Source organism: Helianthus annuus, chromosome 4, assembly GCF_002127325.2.
Source record: "Helianthus annuus cultivar XRQ/B chromosome 4, HanXRQr2.0-SUNRISE, whole genome shotgun sequence".
NCBI lineage: Eukaryota > Viridiplantae > Streptophyta > Magnoliopsida > Asterales > Asteraceae > Helianthus > Helianthus annuus.
The window spans coordinates 53,367,053-53,393,742 of NC_035436.2; the positions used below are offsets into that span (position 1 = coordinate 53,367,053).

The following is a 26,690-nucleotide window of genomic DNA, read 5'->3' on the forward strand; positions in this document are numbered from 1 at the left end:
TTAAGGTATGTTAAGCCTATTTCACTATTCCGGAGTGTTTGTCGCATTAAACTGACTGTGTTTACACACCAGTTTGCGTATAACTTCCCAGAGAGCGATTTAGAGCTTGAAATCGAACGAGAATTGATATGTGCAAACGATACACATATTTATACAATTTCCAAGTATGAAATACAATATTTCATTGTTTTGGTATTTGTTCGATGGTCTTGGAGGCACAGATGTCACAGTCTCCCCTACTTCAGGAAATTTCGTCCCGAAATTTAATCAGAGGAAACTTGTGAGAGCTCGAAACATGAAGTCGAAAAGATAAGACAATACTGGTTGGGTTCTTGAACTTCTAGTAACTTTAATAACATTATGCTTGCAATGTAAGAGGGACACTTATATACAAGTATATGAAGTGTCATTGGTGCGTCCACCGTACCTCATTACATCGTTCACATTCCGTCATTGTTGCCACTATCAGTTCTTACACATGATAAATCTTACTGTGGTTTCTGTGCACTGAATTTCATAATTATGTACGCGTCCATAATTACGTAATTCCTTGCATAGTCCACACAGTGTATTTGATAATGTGTAGGGAGGAACCAAATGAACGAACCTGTGATGAGCGTGACTAGACCATCATTGAGTCCTTTAGATCAATAAATGATCTTTTAAAACAGACTACCTAGAAGTCTTTCCAGCTATATCACATATCATTCTTGACCAGATGTTGAATCAATCTTTAACTAGACCACTCAAGGGGTCTTTTTCGAAATATGAAATGGCACTTATATAATCCAAGGGTCTTAACTACCACGTAGAAGCCCATTAAGGATTTAAGGTAGTACCTTTGAATATCCTACTATGAATCCCTCATATGAAGATATGGAAGATTCTATGAGGATTTCAAAAACAAATCGGATCGCACAAAACACAAAAGAGAACACATAAACACATAATCACAAAATCGCAAAATTGATTAATTCGACCTTTAATTTGTTATAGGGTATTTAAAGTACACTAGGAATCCAATCCGTGGATTTTATTTGGCACTTTAAATATTTCCAAGAGTCTAACTATGAAGATAGGAAGATCTTAATAGGAATTCGGTTTGTCCTTATTGAATTTTAATGTACGTATTAAGGCGTACAAAGAATCCAATCAAAGGTTCCGATTAGAGCGATAATCATCCACAAGGATCTAATTGCAAAGATAATAAGATCCTATATGGATTTCGGAATTCGAATAGCAGGGGATGCTTCGAAACCTTGCACTAGACGTGCTTAGGTCGACACACGAGGAAGAATCCTCATGAATTTGAGGTGCTAGCTATGCCAAGGCGACATATGAAGCAGAATTTGGAGGTTGGGTACAAGATTGAAAAAGTAATACCCTTAGTTATCTGACCAAGGATTTAAAGTGATTACTCCAAATGTCACTTGTATTCGGTACTTCGTTTCTTGAAACGAGTATTTAGAATTTTCGAGGAAATCATGAGCGATCACATGAATTGAAGAACTACAAGAGTAGTTTGTAAATAACATAATTCTTTGGTGTAGGTATTATAGGGGTATGCCATACACACGTGTAACTACACTTGTACATCAGAATTGTGATCAACGATTTATTTATAAACCAAACAGGTTGTTTCAGAGTTCAACAAAAGAAACAAAAGCATAAGTTTCTAATTATTTCAAGCATCAGCTTCTTCTAATCAGCCTAGTGCTTATCCGTGGGTCAGATTTGCATTGACAAACTTTGGGTATTCGTCCCTGAAATGACTCGTCTCGTCATAGAAGTAGCAAGTTCCAGGAGGAAAACGAGCTTGTGCTGGATTTGCTTGAAGTTGAATAGGGTTCTGAATAGTTTGGTTTAATGTAGCAACTGAACGACAGTTTCTTGCCAAATGACCAACAAGTCCACACTTGAAGCATATTTGGCATTTGACACTAGCATGGTGATGGAGGTTACACTGATGGCACAAAGGGGCTGTTCCTTTGTATGGTGCTCGTGTAATAGTAGGACCTGCAACAGCTTTGTTTTGGATGACAAAACGGCAAATGTTAACCAAATGTCCCCATCGCCCACAGTGGGTACATTTGAAACAAGGTTCTTGATTCGGATGATGGCTATTGCATTGATTGCAGAAAGGAGCAGTTCCCAAGTACCGCTTCTTGGCTGGTGGTGTTGCCACCAGACCAGGTCCTGCTTGATTTGGTGCAACGGCTGGAGGATTCTTTAAAGTCTTACGCTTCTTTGACCTTTTTGAAGGCTTGGCTTTTGCTTCCTTTGATGCTTCTCGGGTGGTTTCATCCTGGAGACGGAACATGGCAATAGCTAATTCAGCAGTCTTCAAGATTACTTCGCCTACTCGTTGGGCAACTTTAGTAGCCTGTTCGGACATCTGAGCGTCGTTGCGATGAACTGACATTTTGAAGGAAGGAAAGACAAAGGGGGAAATGAATGAGAGGCTACCGGGTAATCAAAATAGAATGGCAATGCATAGAAATTGCGATCATTTGTTTGTTACCTAAGGCAAACAAATGAGACGGTGACTAATCAAAGTAAATGGGTCATATTAATGTATCACTGAAGACATGCTCGCCTATAAGTGAACACTCACCCCAAGAGTTCCCAGGTAAGAGTGACTGGTCCGATAATGCGGATTTGTACCAACACTCTAGCCTTAGATAGAAAACTCAGGGTACAGGCATTCACTCTTCCAGTTTGCACGTGTTCACATTATTTAAACCCAAACCTTGACGAGATTTTGAAAACTCAAAAGGCATAAAGCCAAAGATGAATCAAACCGGAAGGGTTCAAAACCGTATAACAGAGGGTTCAAAACCTAGTAATCAATCATCCTAGAACAGATGATTAATTTTCGAAGCGGATTCGAAAGTTATGCTCTTATTGTGGTTGTCACTTAAGGATAAGTGACGGTATTGTTTTATGACTAAACGCAAGTAAACTCGCGTTAGGGTCCTAGGAAGGTTATAGACTAGGTCAAAGCATTACTAATAACCTAATTCCCTATAACCATGAGCTCTGATACCAACTTTTCTGTCACACCCCGACCACGTTAAAACAACAAACCGTGGCGGAAACGTCGGGGAGTGTTGTAACAGAATCATTGTTTCAAAACACACGGAATATTGAAGTTTTGTTTTATTAAACATTATACGTTTATATCGTCTTGAAATCTAACAAACAAGTTAAACATAGTCTATCATTGTTATTAAGTCACTAAGGCCTCGTCCCGTCCTATATGAGTGTGCATTCTAGCAATCGACATCAATCAACAATACCTGAAACATATGTGAAAACAAAGTCAGCAAAGAAATGCTGGCGAGTACATAGGTTTTATGAGAGTGTCGGATTCATGGCTAGTTTATATGTTGCAGTACCTTGTTAGACTACAAGAGTCAAAATACAAACCTTGTTTTGAAAAATGTATTGCAACATAAATAACCAACTCAAATCAAATTGGTTATAGTTTGTTATAAAATCTCGTAGCCATGATTCTTAACCCAAAACATTTGTTTTAGTAAAATAATTTGGAAACATCTCGTAAAAGCTCGTTAATAAAACTCGTATGGTTTATATCATTTCAAAAACCTCGTTGTGTGACATCGTTTTAAAATCGTTTTCCCAGTGAACTAAATAATGACACAAAATGTAGTATGATAAGAGCATTTATATATAAGATGTACCAGCGGCGTATCTACCATGCTTCTATCATACTACACTTGTCCCATGATTTATTCACATCCCAAAACCAATCGTTTAACCAAATCGTTTATCTCGTTTAATTTGTTTCAAATCGTGTAACTCATCCCAAAATCGTTTAACTCGTTTTAATAGTGAAAATACTTTTGGTCGCTCGCTAATAACATTCAAACCTTCGTGACTCGCCTATCTCGCATTAACAAACCACCAAAGGGTAAGTTAACAATCTCGCATTAACTAACCACCAAAGGGTAAGTTAAAATCATCAGGTTCGGTCGCTACCCACCTAACCCACACATAACCATGGGTGCAGTCTGATAACGGGATTTGTCAGATCCTATGGTACCATAACCTAATACTGGTCGGTTTGGCCAAATTAATGAATGTTATTCGTTATGTAATTACAACCAACAAGTCTTGTTCACCTTATCAAAATCGTTATTAATTTAATATAAACCATTGTTTAAACATCGAAATCATTTAACACATATGGATCACCCCAAAACAATCGAAAACAGTAAAATAGGGGAACTATGTACTCACTTGAGATTGTAGGGTATCCTTGATTTTGTGAACTATCGATGCACGGGCAATCAAGGGATCAAGTGGTACCTAGTATCGGATTGCTAGATAAATAAATCGACACCTAAATCGGGAGATAGGATAGAATGAGGTTCTATAAATCAAATGAGTATTTGAACTCATATGGTATGATTTAATAGTCCCAACATTCTGATTGAAAGGCCTACCTAAGTGCTTTTGACCCGTTTCGACCCATTATGGTAACATAAGCCACTATAATGCGTCGTTAGCGTAAAACTATGTTCGGATGGTAATCTATGTGCTATGCCAAGTCTTACATGCCCAATTATCCCTAAACATGTTACTAAATCAGATTACTTGTCAAAAATATGTTCACATAGTCAAATTACGGATTCTAGCTTCAAAAGGGCATTTTGGTCATTTACTATGGGCATACAAGCTAACTAGCAAATGACTAACCGATCCTACGTGATCATAAGGTATAACCTCAGTGGTTATTCCCTATGTAATTATGATCACTAACTAAGCTTGGTCGGATCCAAAGATCGACCAAACGGGTCGGGTTCGGAAGTATAAGCGGTTGTTTAGACCGCTTATCTTACGACCCTAAACAAGCACAAACTAATAGTGTCGAGTTAGACATGTCAAAACATGTCTAACCTACTGATTTGGTATCAAAACAAAGTGTTTTGATACCCTAAAGTAGTTCCGTTGCAAAATGCGTGCTAAAACGCATTTTGACCGAAACTTTGACTCGACACTACAACTAGATAACGTGGTAATCAGCGGTTATAATCGCGAAGGATTATAACTATCGTGATTACAATCACGTGTCAAAGTTCAATTGAACTTTGACTTGACCAATTGATGGTCAAAACCGAAAGTCAAACTGTTGGCCAAACGTTTGACTTTCTGCACTACAAAAGGAAAAAGGAAACTAAAAGAATGAAAGAAGGCTCACCCAAGTCCTTGCTATCTTTTCTACAAAGAAGACAAGTCCCAAATGCTTAGAAGAGAGCTCCAAAGCAGATTAGAAGAGAGGAATGAGTGAATGAGCAAAGAAATGAGTGAAAGGCCTTGCTATTTATAGTTGTGGTAATGCTCTAGGATCATTACAAGTGGTTTTCTTGGTCATTAAGCATTAAATCACAACCATACATGTGTTTAGGGACAGCTAGCATGCCTTGGAGAGGTGGTAACTTGGTTACCACACAAAGAAATTGCAAGTTTGGCCCCTGAAATTACAAACTGTTGCTGAAAATGATGTTTCTGCCCAGATGAGGCACTCGCGTAGCGCTAGTGCATAAGCCTTAGGGCTCGCGCTACGCTAGCGTGCAACAGGTTCAGCAAAGTTTCAAAATTTGCAGAAATGGTCCCTGCACGTGTTTAAAGCCTTTTTCGATGCGTTTAAACCCCGTTAACCTCATTTCAAGGCTCCAAAATGAAGTTAAAGCATAGGGGACCTGAAATATGCTCGAAAACATCACGGATGTCGGCTCGTTTGGTCGTACGATCGCGTTGTTCGGTTATTTATGACGAAATTCAAACGGATGCGAAAACGAACCAAAATTAAGCGACGAATGGAATTTTTTGCATGGCGATCACTAAAATAAAAATATTTTAGTGTGTACAAAAATTTTGGATGTCCAGATGTGTCCAGAACGTAAGATATGCGCGAAAATGCAAACTTACGCTGTTTTTGACACTTTTAGTCCCTGAAAGATCATATAAGCATGTTTTCGCACACCGAACCTATCAAAGCTTATTTCTAAGCCATTTTTAGGTTATATATGATATGTTTAACTTATGATCAAGTTCCGGACTTTTCGACACCATACGAATCGGTATAGTTTCGCAGTTTGACGCAAATAGTCCCTTCGATCGAATAAACTTGATTTCGACACACCAAACCATCCAAAACTTATTTCTAAGTTATGTAAAGGTTATTTAAGGTATGTTAAGCCTATTTCACTATTCCGGAGTGTTTGTCGCATTAAACTGACTGTGTTTACACACCAGTTTGCGTATAACTTCCCAGAGAGCGATTTAGAGCTTGAAATCGAACGAGAATTGATATGTGCAAACGATACACATATTTATACAATTTCCAAGTATGAAATACAATATTTCATTGTTTTGGTATTTGTTCGATGGTCTTGGAGGCACAGATGTCACAATGAAGCCAACGATCCCATACCTACATTACATTCCAACTCAACGCACATCATTAGTAACCATAAATACTCGAACACTTTGATAACGTTCATGCATATGTCTTAAGCATTGAACATTCATTCACACATACATTCACACCTACGTACTTATTATCATACATATATATATATATATATATATATATATATATATATATATATATATACACTTATATATATATATACATGCGTACCTTCATTTCATGCCAATGTTCCTTCCTACGCACAATCAATTAATCCCGAATATATACACAAGCTTCGTTTACATGTAGGTTTATGCCGGAATGACACATTCACAACCTTACATAGTATAGACAATCTATGATTCAACCCACGTGCCTTTTGGATTCCCATACACGTATACTTATAAAATTTCCTACACTAACACGAAACAATCCGTTCATTCACCAACCGACAACCGAATCATATAAAACTTGTTCCTAATGGTCCGGGAAATGTTCCCCTTACATAAATGACTAAAAATTCTTACCCAAGGTCATAACCATAACGAATTTCATTACATTACGCAACATATGCACATAAAATTCGACCCGTTTAAACCCACCAATTTACTTTCGGCTTAAATACAACCTTCTTCAATAATGAGGCATTATTGGCTTTGTACTTCTGATTATTACATGTTCTTTCATGATGTTTCGTAAACATAAGTATTAATATCTATTAAACTTACTAAAAAGTGAATCGAAATTCACTTACCTCGAGTACTCCAATAAGTGTATTTGTCACCTTGCCTTATCTTGACCCGTTATCCTCCTATGCTTGACCTCTCCTTGACACGTTCCTATTATCTCATTCCATTACATCCATTCAATAGTTAGTATACATAATCATACGCATCAATAATCACACTTCTATTCACGTGTCAATCGCTTAACGAGTTCAACATGTATCATAATACTACAATGCTAATCAATCTAACAATTTATCATTCCATCATCACAACAGTCATACATGAGCTTCTAGCATGCATAATTATGTATTTACATCATGTTCGTTATTCTTTCAAAATTCCATACTTAGAATGATAACATTTTCTAAGTTAGGCAACTTGCTTCATATGTTAAACATTTCATACCATTTCTTAACACCTTGGTTTTTACACATCCATTCTACTATTTTCTATCAACAACCCGTTTCGACCCGTTGGTGCAATTATATGCATAAACTAGTTGGTAAGTGTTTTAGACACTTAAAACAATCAAATAACTTACTAGTAATTTATTAAAATTAGTAGTTCATGATTCATACAAGTGTGCATAACAATACAACTATTTTTACTGAATATTTATACTAAAATTTGTGCAGCAACTTTCTGCGCAGCAGCTGTTCACGACACATTTTAACCCATTTATCTTCTGATTCAGTTCTTCATGTTCAAATATGAAATGATCTACACTCAGAGATCTTTCTAAGCATATAAAGATCGTAACAATCGGACATTCCTATGATTTTATATGATTTTTACAAAATCAGCACAGAAGCTGAAATGCTTCCAAACAGCTTGCTGTCAAAACGAATTTACTAACTTTTCATGCTGTTTTGACCAACTAAATCTCATAACCAGCCTCTTATGACCAAATATGAAATGTAATATGCGAAACAACCTTTCTAACGATATAAGGCTCGTTGTCTAACTCCTAATAACGAATGAGATACGGTCTTTACAAAATGACTATCTAAGGCTGTCAAAAGTGACGAATTTACTAACTTTTCATGCTGTTTTGACCCACTTAATCTCATAACCAGCCTCTTATGACCAAATATGAAATGTAATATGCGAAACAACCTTTTCAACATATTCATTCATCCGTTTAGTACCCCAACTTTCATTTCATCACGTTTCAATTTACACATAATTACTCTTTCAAGCATTTCATCGAACACCTAGTGTGCGTTATAATTATAAAGCATAGTGTACAAGTATTTAAAGCATGACTTGCTATTTCATCCTATATGTCATCACTACTCGATCTAATCCTTGCAATTCCCTTAATCTACATCAGTTTAATTAGCATTCGGGTACTATAAGCTGAATTACATATCAATTGCATATATTTATCATTCATATAATCTTCATATTTATAACACACATTTCACAAAGTGGGTTTATAGAGGCTTTCTTTCAATTAACCAAAATCGAGCATGATTTCTACTTTAGGGGGTATTCTTATCATCTATACAACACAAATCATAACATGATTTCATGATTGGGTCGAAACCCTAATTCTACAACTTATCAAATCCAGAAATTCGACTTACCACTTGATTGGGTATGGGTAAATGATCGAAATCCTACTACATGCAACTAGTAAACATCGATTTTCCCTTGTCAATTTGGCGAATTGGTGAGAACAAGGGTGAGCCCTTGTTTTTCTTTGTTCCTGGTCGATCCACACACATACAGTGTGTGGGTTTTGTGATTTTCTCACTATTAACCTAATAGTTTGGCATTTACCATGTTTCCCCCCTTAAGTTTATTAACTTGTAAATCTTAACTTAGAATCCCACATTTAGGTACCATATTACTACATATTCTTTAGGATCCCACATTTAGGTACCATATTACTATGTATTCTTTAGAATCCCACATTTAGGTACCATATTACTATATATTCCTTAATCACATTAAGTTTATTATTATTTATTGTGTCTTTTATTTTTGGGGTGTTACAAATCTACCCCCCTTAAAGGAGGTTTCGTCCCCGAAACCTCTTTCTTTTCTTCTACAACCCGTCTAGTTTTATTCTTCGTTCACCCACTCATTCAAGTTACATTGGACGACTTACATACGCATGTTGTGAGAATTTGCCTAATCACAGATCCCATAGTCCATAATTTGAAACTAGCATCCTGATATATTATTCATACTTATCAAGATTTCAAACTTCCTTGCGAAAACCAATCCCTAGTCATCATTAATTTATTCATTTCCGCATATAATCTCGTTCATTCGTACATATTAAACATATCATACCTATTCATATGGAGGTACTTTTTCAATGATAGTGTAAAATTTTCATAAACTCATCCAATCTTTCTTTACAAACCTTCTAGATGTGTTACTTATTTCATTCATTCGCATACATAACTTCCCACACATACATCATTAAAACATGATAGTTGTCTTGAATTTCTTAGCTTCATAATCAACTTGGGGTGTTCCTAATGTTTAATGAATGCTAGAACTGAATTAAGGACCTTAGCCTAATAAACAAACAATTTCAGCATAAGCAGATAAGGGGGACCCGTCGCCGACGGCACATGGTGCGCCGCCGACGGGCTCGGGAAGGTCCCGTCGCTAAACATTGCCCGTAGACAGACAGTTAGCGCGTCAGGTGGAGGGGTGCCGTCGCCGACGGGCTCTCTGGTGTGGCAGACGCTGTTTGACCAAAATTTTTGTTCCCGGGTCCTTTTTCTAACAAGAAATGGTCTCGGGCAGTCCCGAAACCTTCCCTAACATCCCATAACGTCCCAACCCAGGTTATAATAGTAATTTATCCATAACCCATTTCCGTTTTCATCTAAAAGCATAGCTCGAAATCCTTAAATCACTTACTTGCGTGGCGCTTAGAAACGAACACACTTTCACGAGAGCGTAGGTTTGAGGGATTCGAGCATCGTACCTTCATATATTAAATAATTTGCTAACCTTGCTACCTTGGTGCAGTACTTGAACATGCAGCAGTGAGTCGGTCCTCTTCGTCACCATCCATACCATGTTTCGTATTGACCTCGTTCATCCGTGTGACGAGCTTTCGCTTATGAACATTCTTTCACTGACCTAGATAGGTTTATCACAATATGATATCTGCCATACTCATTATAAAATTGGGGATTATCACATTTCATTCAAGTTCATTTAAACATGATGTTTATTACTTCTCTTTGTTTACATATTACTACTTCCAAGATTCTTTTTAAAGCACTAGTGTGTTAAGCTTATTCATAACGGGTCAATACATGACCATTTCTTAATATATATATATATATATATATATATATATATATATATATATATATATATATATATATATATATATATATCATTCTCATTGTTTGACCCATTCTTGACGGGTAAACACATAATCATTATTTCATAATTCTTTAACTCATTTGGTGTACTACACTACACATTTCCTTTCTTCTCTAGCACTCCCTTGGTTTGAAACCAAATTATTTCTCAGCTTCTGCAGTTCTGCCACTTATTTCTTATTATATACATGCGTATCGAAGTACACGTTTGTACTCTTTTTCGATTCAAACATGCTTACGACCTCATAGCTTCACTGTTCCAGTGTTTTCTTGCAAATATTTACCCTTCCCGTTTTAAAGGTTAGTCATAATACTTATTTCGCTTACAACACCAACATTTTAGTTCCATTCGCTTATGTACCTTCATTTCTTTTACGCACTCGAGTATCTAATTAAATGGGTAATGGCATATATTCTCATAATGAGATTCAAGCATACCACTTACGCCTCGGTAAAATCGAGTTAATTGTGTTCAACATAAATATTTCGTTCTATCCGTATAACGGGTTGAGCTTCATACATTTATTATTGCATTCATGACCACCCGTTCTAAACGGATGGTACCCTATCCTTACTCGACTTGTTCAACTTGAACCGGTCGATTTGCATAGCTTATCATAACCTTCTTTAGCATAACCAAATCCGCAAGGGATTTGCATCATTCGTATCTTTCATTCTTTGAATCCGTTTCGCGGATTCAAGCATTGCATTCACATCTTTCATCCTTGAATCCGTCTTGCGGACTCAAGCATTGCATTCATATCTTTCGTCCTTGAATCCGTCTTGCGGACTCAAGTATTGCATTCATACATTGTCAATCCATACTTTCTTATGGACTCAATATTTCATTCTTATCACTTATACCTTTCACCCTTACATAGTACTCTCAACCTCCTGAGAGTCTTACTACCCATTTCACCCACACACCCAGCCGCTACCAGATCCTATCGGACATACCTGTAACAATCATTACGGTCTCAAGAACGTCTTATGTTTCTTGTGTACTGGCCAGGTACACAATCCACATACTAGTTTCGTGTCTTCGTGTAATCGTCACCTTATGTCCGAAGAATTAGGTTTCGGCACGTGTAACATTTTCATAACTTCGTTTCCATTATATTATTATATTCCATTAAAATTTTCCTTCACTCGATAACTTTTAGCATTACATGCACCCTTATGCAAAATTTACGTACCTGGGCACTGGTCTTATTACATGCCTTGGTGTCGGTCCGAGACCACAGTCGTGGATCATCCTCATCCAAACAACTATGCTTATCTTACACACAACATAATGTTAGTTTCTTCATAAACATACTTAAATTCATACTTACATTTGCTTCTACCTTTAGATCTTGATCGAGTCTTGGATTGTACGGGTTCCTCGTCACAAGAGCACACAGGTTTGAGTTCAAGTATTTGCCTCCTCATACTTGATTTCCCTCAAACCAGGGCTCTGATACCAACTTGTTACGCCCAAATTACACATTCCAAAATGTAATATTATCATACTATTACACATTCAATGAACTGTTCAAGTGTGGGACCATGTGCTAGCCGATCGGCTGACTATCCGATCGGCTGGCTGTCCGTTCGGACAACAGTCCGATCGGTCACATTCCTGACCTGGTCGGCCTGTTCGTCTAACACTTGGTTTTTCTGGTTTGTTTGTCGTTATATCGAGGTGTTTTGACAACAAGTTAAACCATAGAACCCTCGTTCTTACTTATTCCTCCTGATCGGACGGGAATCACCCAAATCCGGCCGGTGAACTGTTCGGAACGGAGTTTAACGTTTAACCCGAAATCGGTGAACCTTGTGGATAGAATCCGGATCTTGAGTCATGCAACCACCGGGATGATTTGCAAGTCGGCACAAGCTCCGTTTCTATCGGTTTTGAAGACATTGAGTGTAAAAGAGTTGAAAGAAAGTTGGAAAACCATCTTTCAATCCTTTTCACCGTGTAAATGTTTAGATCTAGGAAAGATCCGTGTTTGTTTATGTGGAAATCGGCTAGATCCAAGTTATTCTTGGTGGATTGAGGCCAAAACATGAAGTTCTTCAAGAACACCATGATGACATCATCGTAGAGCACTTGAATCTTGATGATTTCATGGTTAGAAATCAAGATTTGAAAGATAGAAAGGGTAGGAGTGCGTGTAGATCAAGAAAGTACAAGATTTAGGATGAAATCTTACCGGAATCGGAAGGAATCTGAGAAAAAGAGTGAGAGCACGAGCTGGTCGGACATAGCTTTCCAAAAATGGTAAGTTTGACAATGACAGGGGTATTTATAGGTTGCCAAAAGAGGAAAGGGCTGGCCAATCGGCCAGGCATCCCGATCGGACAGCCTGTCCGTTCAGACAGCAGTCCGATCGGCTGGGCTGTTCGATCGGCTGAGAGCCTGATCGTTCAGCTGCCTGATTCGAGCTTTCGATGCGACGATTTTTGATATTTCGATTTCGATTACGATGGATGAGGATACGATGGAGTTACCTATTCAAATTACTTTTAATCCCAACCACTATATCTACATACAAGCGTTCCTATCTCGCTCTGTCTTTTCGCTACCAATTAGCATAATTCGATTTCGATTGAGGTCGATTGAGTTTCGAGTTTCGATTCGATTGATCCACACATAACATAAAATAAACACGCACAAGTAACACATAAGGCACACACACACGTATATTAATACCAAAATTCGCGTAATTCGAGTCTCGAGTTCGATGATGACTAGATTAGTTCGATTACTGAGTAATTGACTTTATCTCATTGTTACTTCCTGCTATTCAATGTCGTAAATCGGTTCGCATTGATAAAAAAACTTCGATTAATTCGATTGTAATTAATTACTCCACATAATACAACTAACGTAAACATAAACATAAAATTAACTACTGTCGAAAAAGTCAATCTTGACTTTGACTTTGACTTTCGAAAACACGGGGTGTTAAACATACCCACTCGTCGGAACAGAAATCCGATCGGACCTCTCGGTCGAATGGACGGAAAACTGTCCCGGCGGGAAAGGCACCGGAAGCTCGTAAAGCCGCAATATCAGCATTATCGAATTAATACACCTCTTTTGAAGGTTCCTTGAGCAGGTTTTGTCTGTAGAAGGGGAAACGGAATCCGCCGTTTGGGATCTAGTGCGGGTAGCCATAGAAGGTTACAACGGATTTAAACAAGGAAAACAGGGAAGACAGAGAGAGAGAATACCTGAAATTCGCTTGAAGATAGTGATGATCATAATGAAGAATCCCTCAGTTAACATAGGCTGGATATAGGGGTAAAGAGTAAATAGTGCGTTGGAAGTTGCACATTGTCATTTCCAGGGTCTCGTCATAATTGATTGCCTCGATCCAGGTGATAAAGTTTAAAATATATCTGTTTGAATTCAGAATTCCAACAGGTATATTTTAGGGACAATTGTTATGGGCTATTTTCTGAGCATATATCCTAACTAATATTCTGACTCTGATTGTTTATTTGTGATCAGGATACCGGATAAGGATATTGGTAACATCCTGGTACGATATCCTGGTATTAACTGAATAAATCACGTGCAAATTAGGATGTGTAAGTCTCCAACGTTCAAGAAGACTTCTTCCCCCCAAGACTCGGGCAAATCGGTTAGATTAAAGACGTTGAACCCGAAAGACCAGGACTACAACGTTCACTTGGGGAATATTCGAAGCATCCCGGTTTATTAGGATAGTTAGTTGTTTACGTTTAACTATAAATAGTATAATCAGATTAAGGCACTCACTTTCTTTCGCACACTTTGATCTCTAGCTACTAGCAATCACTACACACAAACACTTGTACTCAGATTACGTTGTAACACTTAGTTGATCCGCATCATATCCTGCACTATATCCTGATATTTGAAGTAATAGAAGAACAAGGCAGCTGCGATTGTCAGCTCCTGAGGTTTTGTGCCGGCGATCTAGATTGATCAAGGGCTTTCCTCGTACATCCTGTGTCATCCCTTTACTTTTTAGCTCATTGTTCGATCATAGATACAACTCTATATCCTGAGCCGTATCCTGAACCTGTTTTTGCAAACAACTTAACTTGAATATTTTCAACACACGTTTCTAGCACACTACCTCACTCAACTAATTTGATCACTTAATTGCTTCGGTAATTTTTGACCAAAACAAGTATTTATCACATCACCTTAGTGGTTTGATCTATACTATAAATAGAACAGTTGGTACTGTTCTATTTAAGCAAGTTTTCACTTCCAATCCATTCATCTTGTACGATCAACCAGTGAGCTCAGGCTGAGGGGGAGTTTAGTATGTAAGCATGCATTTAGTTAATTGATTGTAAACCTTTGATTCCAATCTTTTGACTAATGAAAATCATGTGTTTATCAAAACTATTTCTCTTTGATTGATTGCTGCTAAGGGTTCATCCTAAGTCATTAAAGACCAATGTTCAGAAAAATTGCATTTATGCTTTTGGTAACATAAGAGAGTTGAACAAAACCTTAGGAACAAGATTTTATATGTGAATAACAATTTTGAAAACACTTGCATCTAAAATATGTTTATCAAGAACTAATTCTGCAGGAAATTCACAAGTCAAAATCACTTCTATCATCAGAGCAGCAAATGTTCAAAACAGCTGTGAAAGCTTAACCACTGATACACCACCAATGCTTGACCAAAGTAACTCTCATAAACCTTTACCAGCTCACCCCTAACCATTGTTGAGAAAAATCCATCAAAATGGATAAAAATTATCTGTGTGCCATACCTATCTTTCAAAACCCTCTGTTTTCATTTCAAACAGCTGTTGGATCATCAAAGGTTACCAACAGTTGTTAGCTCAGATGATTCACATCTGCAACCTCACCTTTTAAACATCAATCCTTTTTAGAACTCATCCATTTTACAAAACACTTGACAACATCAATGAAAAGGAATTCCTACAAAAACTCAATCCTAAAACATTTGTCTTCTTATTGGCATTCAACCATTCCTTCAACAAGTCAAGTACCACGGGGCACTAACAGACAGAAAGTTGGGTAGCTGTTATATAAGAGGAGCTTCAACAGTTCAGTGACAACAAGATTGAAAACTTGTACCACAGCCAAAGGATGAGAATCTAATTGGTAAAAAGTGGGTCCTCAAAGAACATAGCATATGTTAGAATTGGCATGCTGAACATGGAATAACATGCAAAACCCTGTTTTTCTACGAATAAAGCATTAAAATGTTTTCAAAAAAACCAAAAATTCATCCTTAAAAATAGTTAAAAATGATAGTTTTCATTAATCCTTAAAAGTCTGTTACAACCACTGTTTTGGTTCAAACATCTGATTGTTAAAAGTTATATACTGCTGAAAGACAACCTCTGTTTCTTCATTCTTCATGTTGACCACTGACTGACCAAACATCAGTGTTTCAATCACTGTTGGCTATCCACTGATAGTTAAAAAACAGCCACTGCTCACATTTTTATTGTTGACAACCACTGATATTGACCATCAGTGGTTTCCCTAAACAACTGTCATCCATTTTCATAAGAGGTTGTCACGTGGACAGTTCTTAGCCGTCCGATCTTTGTAACCGCTGCCACGTCAGCATTCACTTTTCACTTTTATAAAACCCTGATCAAAACCCCAAACAGGGTTTTCACTGCCATATCGAATTCCAAAATTCTTTCAAAAGCGGTTTCCATCAAATTCCTTCAAACCCTTCATCTTCTTCTTCCTTTCACAAATTCCTTCGAATCACCATGGCTCTTGCTCTCAAAAACCCTCATAACTATCTGTGTACACTTGAGAAAACAAGTAAAAACATAGATTTTCACTCAATCATCGATGCTCTTTCATCCTCAAAGTACAAAACTTTGTTGACCTGCAATGCACCCATTTATCAAGAAACCCTACGAGACTTTTGGAAAAATGCAAATTTGGAAGTTCAAGACAAAAAGCCTTGGGCTATTACATCAAAAGTCGGTGAAATTCTTGTTTCAATCATACCACAAACCATATCTGAGGTTTTTGAGATGAACGATCATACCGGTAAAAATTCTTTCGCTAAAGATGAGTATCAGACAGATCTGATCGAGAGAGGGTATGCGAGACAAATGACTAAAGCTACTTTGCAAAAGGGAAATTTTCCACCTCCCATGAAATTTTTATTTCATATCCTGCTCATGTGTGTTTCAAACAAAACAACAGCTTTCAATGAAATTCCATTGAAGATCCAATACTTAGGATATGCTATCATGGCAGAAGTTGATTTTAATTACTCCCAAGATATTTTCAATGATTTGGTTAAAAATTTAAATAATATAAAAGAAAAGAAGAAACCATTTTTGTTGTTTCCAATATTTTTAAGTTACTACTTACAAAAGAAAATCCCAAAGGATAGTGCACAAGTGCTTATCCATGGTGCTTCTTGTCAAATAAACAGCCTTTCTTCTGAAACTTTTACAAGGCTGTCAGAGTCAAAATTTTCTGAAACACAAACAGAGAAGCTTGAGAAAACTTTGGATGCGTCCACATCTGCTCCTTAGGTTTCTGCTATTGAGCCCACTGCTCTTGGTAACCACAGCAGCACAACCACTGCCGTGCAACCCCCACCAAAAACTCTCAAAAAGACCAAAAAGAAATTATCCAAAAAGGCCCCCCAAACCATCTAAAAGGACCTTCTGGAAGGTGAGATCCCAGAAGTTAATCCAGTGACAACATAAAACTCACCAACACCCACTGTTGCTACTTCCTCACAACAGTTGAAAAGATCTCCACCCAAGGCCTCAACTCCTCCTGCTTCCTCAAAAAAGGAACAGGTTGTAAGCACAGGGACACCATTCTATGATACGTTACCCTCACTTGAGAGTATGTTCAATAGCCCTACTCCCGGGGCAAATTCTCTTTCAACTCCTATCCCTACAACCACATTACCACCCATCATTTTACCTCTGTTGAAAGCATTGGATATGGATCAGACACTAATCAGTTCTTCTCAACAACCCATCACTGAGAATATACTCCAACAAGTGACTGAGTCTGATGCCACTACCTTTGCTAACCCATCAACAGTTGACGAGGTTACACCCCTAGAGTTACATGTATCTCTTGGTGGTAGTTCAAGTGGAGCAGCTACTACAGGTGTTGAATCCACTGATTTACACCTGGACAGTAGTTTCATAAGTCAGACTCCCTTAAAGGCAATTTCTTCTTTGGGAACCAAGGTAACCACTGGTGAGCTTCTAAGGTAACCACTGCTGAAGAAAGAAGTCCCCAGTACCAAGACAAAGGGGCATCAGTGGATGAACTATTGGAGACTTCTCCTGGTCAAACTGCTGATACAACCACTGCTGTTGGGAAATCAGATGATCCCATTAACTTAGGTGATGGTTTAAGATATCAGGAAATAACAGAGAGAGTTACCAATATTGAAACATCTGTGGAAGATATAAAAAATATGTCGCAACAGTTGTTACAATCATCAAAGTCTCAATCCACTGCTTCAGCATCTGCTACCACAACAAGTGAGCTATGGCAACTCCTACAACCTCTGCTTCATCAACAAAGAAAATATGCTGACCAACAACATGAAATCCAGTTACAACTGTTTAGAAATATGATAGACGCAAGGTATAAGGACACTCAAGCTGATATTAAAGCCATCAAAGCTCAGTTACTCCGAACCACTGGTACTTCTCCTCCTACCATTATCTATGTAAACACTGATGATGCCAAAAAGGGGGAGAAAGGAAAGGAAGGTTTACACCTAGAGCCTGATCCAAAAGCTAAACCTGTTGTAGAGATTCCAAAACCAGATGTTACAAAGAAGGTTGATGTCACTCTCAACCTGTTTGCTGAAGAAAAAGCAAAAGGAAAAGAGAGAATGGAACGAAAAGGTTCTGTAAGATTTGCAGAGGAAAAGAAAGTTCTAATGGCAAAGGAAGACCAGGGTACTTCAAAAAGAAGGAGAACTACCAGAAAGGTCAGCCAACCCATTTCCACACCTTCCAAATCCATTGAACAATCCACTGAAATCCCCAAAAGTTCTTCACCTCAAACCACAAAGCCAACAGATGTTGAGACACCTGGTATATCAACAGCTGTTGATACATCAGTGGTTTCAACAGATGTTGTTTTAACCAATGCTCTCATTACTTTACCAACCACCACTCAATCCACAGATACACCTCTAAATTCAACACCTCCAACCACACCAAAAATCAAGAGGAGGAAAACAAATGTCATACTTGAAGATGACACTATACCTTCTCCACTTCCAATATCTTCACAACCTCTGATCCTATCTACTGTGCAAAAACCTACTTCAATCTCTTTAATTCAAACCACTGAGGAAATTACTGCCTTGGTTCCTTTGGGAGTGAAATATCCTCCGGAACTTCCATCAGTTAGAGAGGAGATTAAATCCTTATATTCTGAAGATGATCCTCAAAAGAGAAACTTCCCATCTCTTCATGGTTATCCTTTGCCAAAGAACATTGATGAGTATCTTCAACTGAAAGCCAAACAAGCAGAGGATATCCCAAAAAGAGACACAAAAGGAAAATCTAATAAAGAAATACAGAGAAATCTGCAATATCTGCTCAGCCAAGTCAGAATATTAGAACAGTTTTCAAAAGATCTTTGTCAGCAGTTATCAGAAAGAGATGATGAAAGCCTGATGTGTGTAAAATGCAACATATAAATCACATCAATTAAGGCATAAAACTAACCCTTTTTAAGTACTAATGTTGGAAAAATAGTGTTTTTGTCTTCCTTTTGCATTTTCAGGATTAAATGAGCTCAAAATCACAAAAGAAGCAAAAAGACAACTAATTCTAGCATAAATACAAGAAAAGGAACAAAAGTAGACTGCCCGGACCCTCAACGGCACCTCCCAAGGCAAAGGAGAAGAAACATAGTCTGAACACACCCCGTGTCCAGCGAACACGGGGGCGTGCCCAGGAAGCAGCAGAAAAGACAAACCAGTAGAAGCTTCCATTGCCCACCACGGGGCCGTGTCTAGCGGGCACGGGGGCGTGGTGAAAGTACAGCAGGCGCATTAATTGTAATTCGCAATTACAATTAATGAAGAGAGAGAATGTCAGACGAGCACAGGGCCGTGTCCAGCGGACACGGGGCCGTGTCCAGCCTTCTGTTCAGCCTATAAATAGAGGAGCTTGGCTTCATTTTCTCTCATCCCTTGGCACACCACCTCTCTCACACTTCATCCACCACCCACCACCACCATAACACCATCATCCACCACCATCATCCATTGTCCATCGTAGAGTGTGTGAGTCGTCTCGGGATCCAAGATTGATCGTAAGAGTTCTTGACAATCAAGGCCATGTTTGCCTAAGTCTCTTACATCACTTGGTGAAGACAAGTGTTTAGTATAATACTTTTTATTTTTAATCTTTTGCACTTTTTATTTGGTTTTGTATTAATGACTTTAATAACTAGTTACTTATGTTGAAGGTGATCTTTCCTTATCGTTTGTCCGTGGTGTCTTGGCATTATTTTACTGTCTATATAAAATAAAAGATTTTCACCATTCATATCTCCACGGTCTATATGGAGGTATGTTGGCTACCTGGTCGGGGGTTAAGGGAACGGTTTGGTAAGGGTCTTGCCCTTGTTCAGCGTTTAGAGGTCATGCTTGGGACCTGGGTCAAATTTAGTAGGATCTCCTTCAATGCCCATAGGTATTGGATGGCGGGGATCCAAACTCTTTGACCCCCTCATAAGTTAACTACTATTAATACTATAACCCGGCTATTTAGGACTGTATCCCTGCTGACTCAGACTACTTAGCCGAGGGTAACGTCACCGCCAAAAGCGGGGCCTACCACAATTTGCATTAATAACTTAATTAATTATCTTTCAATAATCCGACCCTTTAGGATTGTATCCTTGCTGACTCAAACTACTGGGTTGAGGGTAACGTCGCCTTCAAAAGAGGGGCCTACTACAATAACTAAGATAATCTCTTAAACAAGTGCAAAAGTGCGAAAATAATCAAAGGTTATACTAATACACGTGTCGGATCCAAGTGATTCATCTTGTCTATCTGTTTTTATTTTATTTTTATTTTCAGCATTTAGTTAGTTTTTATTTTTCTTAGTTTAAAACATTTTTCTAACTTTTTGATTTGATTAGACGTTGAGGATAAACCAGTATTAAAAGCTCTTGTGTCCTTCGACGACCTCGGTATCTTACCAACACTATACTACGTCCACGATGGGTGCACTTGCCCATATGTGTGTTTAGTGTTAGTAAATATCGTGTTTTATAAATTTAAAACTTGGTTAAAAGTGTAAAAAGGGGCTTAAATATACATCTAAAATATATACACACCGACACACATCAAAGCCTAAGGCAAGATTACATTGAACACATCATGGAAAACAAGAAATACAAGGCAGAAAGATATCAATTCAAAGACTGGACCATAAGTGAGCTCAAGCAAGAAATTGGAAGAATACAAAAGATGCTTGATGACTCAACAATAAAACCAACCCCACCAGTCTGGTCCCAGTATAAAAAGAATGTACCTGAAAGGGTTTTGAAATTGAAGAGAATGAAGGAAGAGCTTATAACTGCAAATTATGGCTCAAGTAATCAAATCACAAGGTGGATAGAGATTAAAGTGATAGACACATACAAAAAATCGGAAGAAAGATCCCTCTGTTCCTAAAAAGCTAGATTATCTAGCATTAAAGGTTTCAATCAAACAGACCCTACCAACTAAAAGATCTGCTAAACCCACTATTCCATCTGCTATTGCTGTCTATCAAAGAAAGAGGCAAAAACAGATGGATGAAGAAGAAGAAGCACAAGAAGAATCCGAAATATTGAAAGTGGCCATCAAGCAGATGTTGGTAGAAAATCCTGACTCAGCAAAGCTACAAGAAATAGCCAAGAGATTCATGAGCAGGCCTTCATCACCAAAGCACTGATGAAGATCATCCCTTGTTGAAGACCAAAGAACTGATGAAGACCAAAGCCCTGTTGAAGACAAGCACTGATAAACCAAGGCCTGATCAATCAAAGGTGAACCACTGCCTAACAAAAACAGTGGTTCAGCATCAACAACAGATATTGCATCAGTGTTTATGTTAATAGTGTTTATACAACAGTATTTATCACATCAGTGTTTTATAGTCCGGACAATGACTTTGAATGTCAATATATATCAAATCCCCGACAATCTAAATGAACCGATAATTACTTACTAATTAATATAATAAAATGTTACTAAAACTACCCATGTTTTACACGGGTCCGACTACTAGTAACAATTATAGATCAATGAATACAGACTTCAATAAAGTAATATAGTATTATGATTTATGATAATGATTTAAGTATATTATATACATATCCAATGAATACAGACTTCAATAAAGTTATATAGTATTATGATTTATGATAATGATTTAAGTATATTTACCACATATACATTTATAAGTTGAGGGAATAGTGCCAGGCAGCTTGTCTGGCACTTCCCTATTGGACCAACCCATTTTTAATTTAATTTTACTTTCAGTTTAAGATTACGTTTTTGTCCTTCGTTTAAAATTACGTTTTTGTCCTCAGCTCAAAATAAAACTATAATTTTGCCCCTAGCTCAAAATTACGATTTTGCCCTCGGGTCAAAACCCCATTTTTAATTTTGTCCCCAGTTTCAAATTACGGTTTTGCCCTCCGTTTAAAATTACGTTTTTGCTCCCAGTTCAAAATAAAATGTTTTTTTTCCTCTAGCTCAAAATTACGATTCTGCCCTCAGCTCAAAATTAAGTTTTTGCCCACAGTTCAAGTATTTTCAAGTTATAAGAATAGTGCCAAGCAGCTTGTCTGGCACTTCCCTATTGGACCAACCCATTTTTTTTAATTTTATTCCCAGTTTAAAATTACACTTTCGTCCTTCGTTTAAAATTACGTTTTTGCCCTCAGCTCAAAATAAAATTATAATTTTGCCCCTAGCTCAAAATTACGCTTTTGCAATTGATGAAACAATGGTTAACCGGGCAGGGTTAACATACTGGTCTCGTCAAGAAGGGTTAATCCCTTCCTCTCGAGGATCGCCGGCGGACGCCGGTTGATCCTTCACAAGGAAACAAGCCGTGACTTGTAACAAGGAGGATGGGGTGGGGGGTGCTCCTTGTTACCACTCTCCGGCGTGAGAATCAGTAGTTTGCTTGGGAAGCAAAGTGTGATAGTAGTAGTAGTGAGAGAGTTGTGAAGAGATACCTCAAACCTGGTTTGGGGTTGGTATTTATAGCCGAGGAGGGAAGGAGGAGCTGAAAGGACAGACTGACGACGTGCAGCCCTTATGCAGGTGTGTCAGGCTTGTCGGTTGTGGAGGTGAAGCCACGTCCTACTGTAGTGTCAGTCTGTTGCTTACGCGTGGTCTGACAGGCGACTTTCATTGGTGCCACTTGCTCTGCGATGTCAGTCCCACTTGCCTCGTGGGCAGGATGTGGTGCCGCGCCGCATCGCTGCCTGCGGTAACTGCTGCCGTTCCCGCGTTCTCATTATGGCCAAGACTGTGGGATGCAGTGCTAGGCCACATCGCTACTTGTGGTGACTGTTGTTGTTCTCCAGACCCCCTGTATTGATAGAAGTGTTCACAGGATGCGGTGTTAGGCCGCATCGCTATGCGTACACCCGTTTTCATACACAAGGTAAGTCTTCTTTCATTCTTTGGCCGCTTGGATTCGACCACTGTGTTCGCGCGTAACCGCACAGACACAGATAAGTTCTTGATGGTGGGGGTTTTTGATAAGGGTAATGGTCACTTGCGGTCATGCTGACGCGAGATCTGTGACCATACCCCTTCAGCAATCGGTTCAAAAACTCATTTTTAATTTTGTTCCCAGTTTAAAATTACGGTTTTGCTCTCCATTTAAAATTACGTTTGTGCCCTCAATTCAAAATAAAATGTTGTTTTTTCCTCTAGCTCAAAATTACGATTCTGCCCTTAGCTCAAAATTACGTTTTCGCCCACAGTTCAAAATAAAATTATGTTTTCCCCCTAGCTCAAAATTATGATTTTACTCTCATTTTAAAATTATAATTTAGCCTCCAAATCAAAATATAATTATAATTTTACCCTCTGTACAGACATACATGTTATAAAAAAAAATATTCGGCTTATTGCCCCGCAATACAGGCGGGCCAAAAACTAGTTATATACATACACATAAATAAAAATCATAAACTGATAAATATATAATGACAAGTTATGGCACATCATAATAAAATAGGAAATAATGAATATAGGAGCCTGATTAATATTATATAGTGTGTGTGAGTTGGGCGATATAAAAATAAATACACAGAGAAAAAGAATTCATAAAATGTTAAATATATAAATAATGACAAGTTATGGCACAAAGTTGTGAAGTGTTCTAATGTTTGCATTGTAAGTAGTTTATACCCCATTCGTGTTGCGGGCGGTAGATGGAATATTTCTCAGTTTAATAGCATGTAGGTATGAGTTTCGGTTACTTGTACCTACTACTTATAATACAATCTCACGCGGGCGGTAGATGGAATATTTCTCAGTTTAATAGCATGCAGGTATGAGTTTCGATTACTTGTACATACTACTTATAATACAATCTCAATAAAATTAGATCGATACATAGATAAAAATACGCGTATCAAATAATTTTTGTTTTAATAAAATTTAGGAACTATAGAGTAACTTTATTAAAGTCCAAAAGTAGTAGCGGTGCCCACCAATAGTTAACGGTCACTATTCCCCTAGGTTGATTCATTACGGCAGCAAGAAAAAAATGATAAAAGATGAAATATTAAAAGGAATAAAAGTAGAGAGACTAAACATGTACACTATCAAAGTTAAAGCATAGTGACTAAACACACATATAAACAAAGTTAATCAATAAAAATATTTTTTTTTTAAAACAGAAGGGCTAAACACGTATATTAGCAAACATGAAGATTTGAAAGTTAAATAAAAAATGAGTAGATTACAAATTTTGTCCTTTATGTTTACACCAAATTGCAGGCGGTGTCCTTTAACGCAAAAGTTGACAAGTTCTGTACTTAATGTTTCAAAATCTTGCACATTATGTCCTTTAGGCCAAACCCAGTTAGATTTTTTGGTTAAATCTGGTCATGTGACTTCCACATGAGGGTAATCATGTCATTTTACCCTTTCAGAGGTATGGTGTAAATAACTAATATCCAGGGAATATTTTGTAAAAATAAAACAGATATATAATTAAATTACACTCTCTCTCTTGTCTCCCCCCCCCCCCACAATCTGAAAGTCTATCTCTTTCTCTCCAACTAAAATAAAGAAGTCCCTAAATTTCAATAATACAGATAGAAGATTACTTTTGTTTCTTTCAAGTTCTTCAAACAATCTAAACCAATTCCAGTTTCAACAAAATGAATATTATGGGTAAAAAAGAAGCCTCTAAATTGAATAGCAGATTCTTGAAGATCAACATAAATTCAAGATTAAGCTTTTTATTTATACAAATATAAGTGGTGTTGGTGTTTGATGTGGAGGAGGCGGTGGTTGGATGGTGAAGACGGCGGTGGTTGCAGGGGAGGAGGCGATGGATGGATGGTGAAGACGGTGGTGGGTGGTGGCAGCATACGTTGAAGGAGTGCCGGAGAAGATGGTGGTGTTGTCGGATCTATTTGGGGTTAGGGTTCCGATGGGGGAGGCGCCAGTGGTGTTGGTGCTTGTAGTGGAGGAGGTGGTGGTTGGATGGTGAAGACGACGGTGGCGATGGTGAAGACAGTCATGTATGTAGGGGAGGATATGAAGACAGTGGTGGCTGCATATGGTGGTGTTGGTGAAGACGGTGGTGGCGGCGTCATAAGGTGAAGAGAGAGAGAGAGAGAGAGAGAGTAGAGAGAGGTGGTTGTCTTAGGTGGATGCGGTGGTGGCTGGTGTCAACGGCAGGTGAGTTGTGGTGGTTGTTTTAGAGAGGAGAGGGGTAAGTATGGCTGGTGATTTTGTTTTAGAAAGAGAAAGAGAATGGTTGATTGTGTTTAAAGATAGATATTTTTAATTTTTAAGCTTAATACAGAATAGCCCCTTCATAAAATTTCTTTACAAAATAGTCCTTGGAAAGTTGAAATGGCAAGAATGCCTTCATGTGAAGGCATATGACCAGATTTAACCAAAAAAACTAACTGGTTTTGGCCTAAAGGACATAACGTGCAAGATTTTGGAACACTAAGTACAGAACTTGTCAGTTTTTGTGCTAAAGGACACCGTCTGCAATTTGGTGTAAACATAAAGGACAAAACTTGTAATTTACTCTAAAAAACGGACGAAGAGAAAGCTATAGCGGCCGCTCAACGAACACAATTAAAGTGGACGGTTCAGGAAAAAACTAATTTGACAAGATGTTGGATCGACGAATCCTAAAATCCGATTCATGGTATTTTTTATTATAATTTTTTATAATATTTAAAATATTATTGTTTTAATTTTTATTATATTTTTTTATAATGTTTAAAATATTATTGTTTTAAGTTTTATTATAATTTTTTATAATGTTTAAAACATTATTTGTGTTTTTGGAATAGGGAATTCACGACACAAAAAAGATTTTTGGGATTCGATCAAGAAATAATTTCATACGCAAATGCAAAGGGCGGAGGTGTATCATGAATATGATAGCCTATCGTTGAAGTGGGGTGATATAAATACACACGTCACCATGTTCAACGCTTGTTTCTATAAGGTGAAGAACACACCAACAAGCGGTGAAACCGAGGTTGACTTTATCAAGAATGACTTGCTAGCATACAAAGACAACAAGAAGAACGACTTCAAGTACATGCATTGCTGGGATGTATGTAGGTACGCTTCGAAATGGGCGAGAGTCCTTCCTACTAACGAGTCAACCTCATCAAAAAGGGAAAGAACACCCTCGTCCCAAGCTCAATCTGATGCTCGTGATCAAGAGTTTGATCTTAATTTGGACAATTTTGATGATTCTCCTTCCCGCCCACCCGGTAGAGACACGTCAAACAAGAGGCTTCAAAGAACGAGATCGGGTTCGGCCCCGAGTTCGACCTCGAGTAAAGGGTTGTACACCGACCAATTGGAAGATCTTAATACAAAAATTGATACATTTAATTTCCTCCAACAACAAAGGATCGAGATGAGG

General features: G+C 37.9%; 1 long non-coding RNA gene across 2 annotated transcripts; it reads right to left on the bottom strand.

Moving 5' to 3' along the window:
* Window positions 1-6,439: 6,439 nt before the first annotated feature.
* On the bottom strand, window positions 6,440-9,040 carry LOC110936695. 2 transcript variants are annotated; one of them, XR_004891109.1, is made up of 3 exons: window positions 8,757-9,040; window positions 7,194-7,278; window positions 6,440-6,460 (listed from the first exon to the last, which is right to left on the bottom strand). It is a non-coding gene; the product is annotated as an uncharacterized LOC110936695 (long non-coding RNA). The 2 variants fall into 2 exon arrangements; XR_002590212.2 differs by lacking the exon at window positions 6,440-6,460 and having other exon boundaries at window positions 7,022-7,278; window positions 8,757-9,027.
* Between the last annotated feature and the right edge of the window lie 17,650 nt (window positions 9,041-26,690).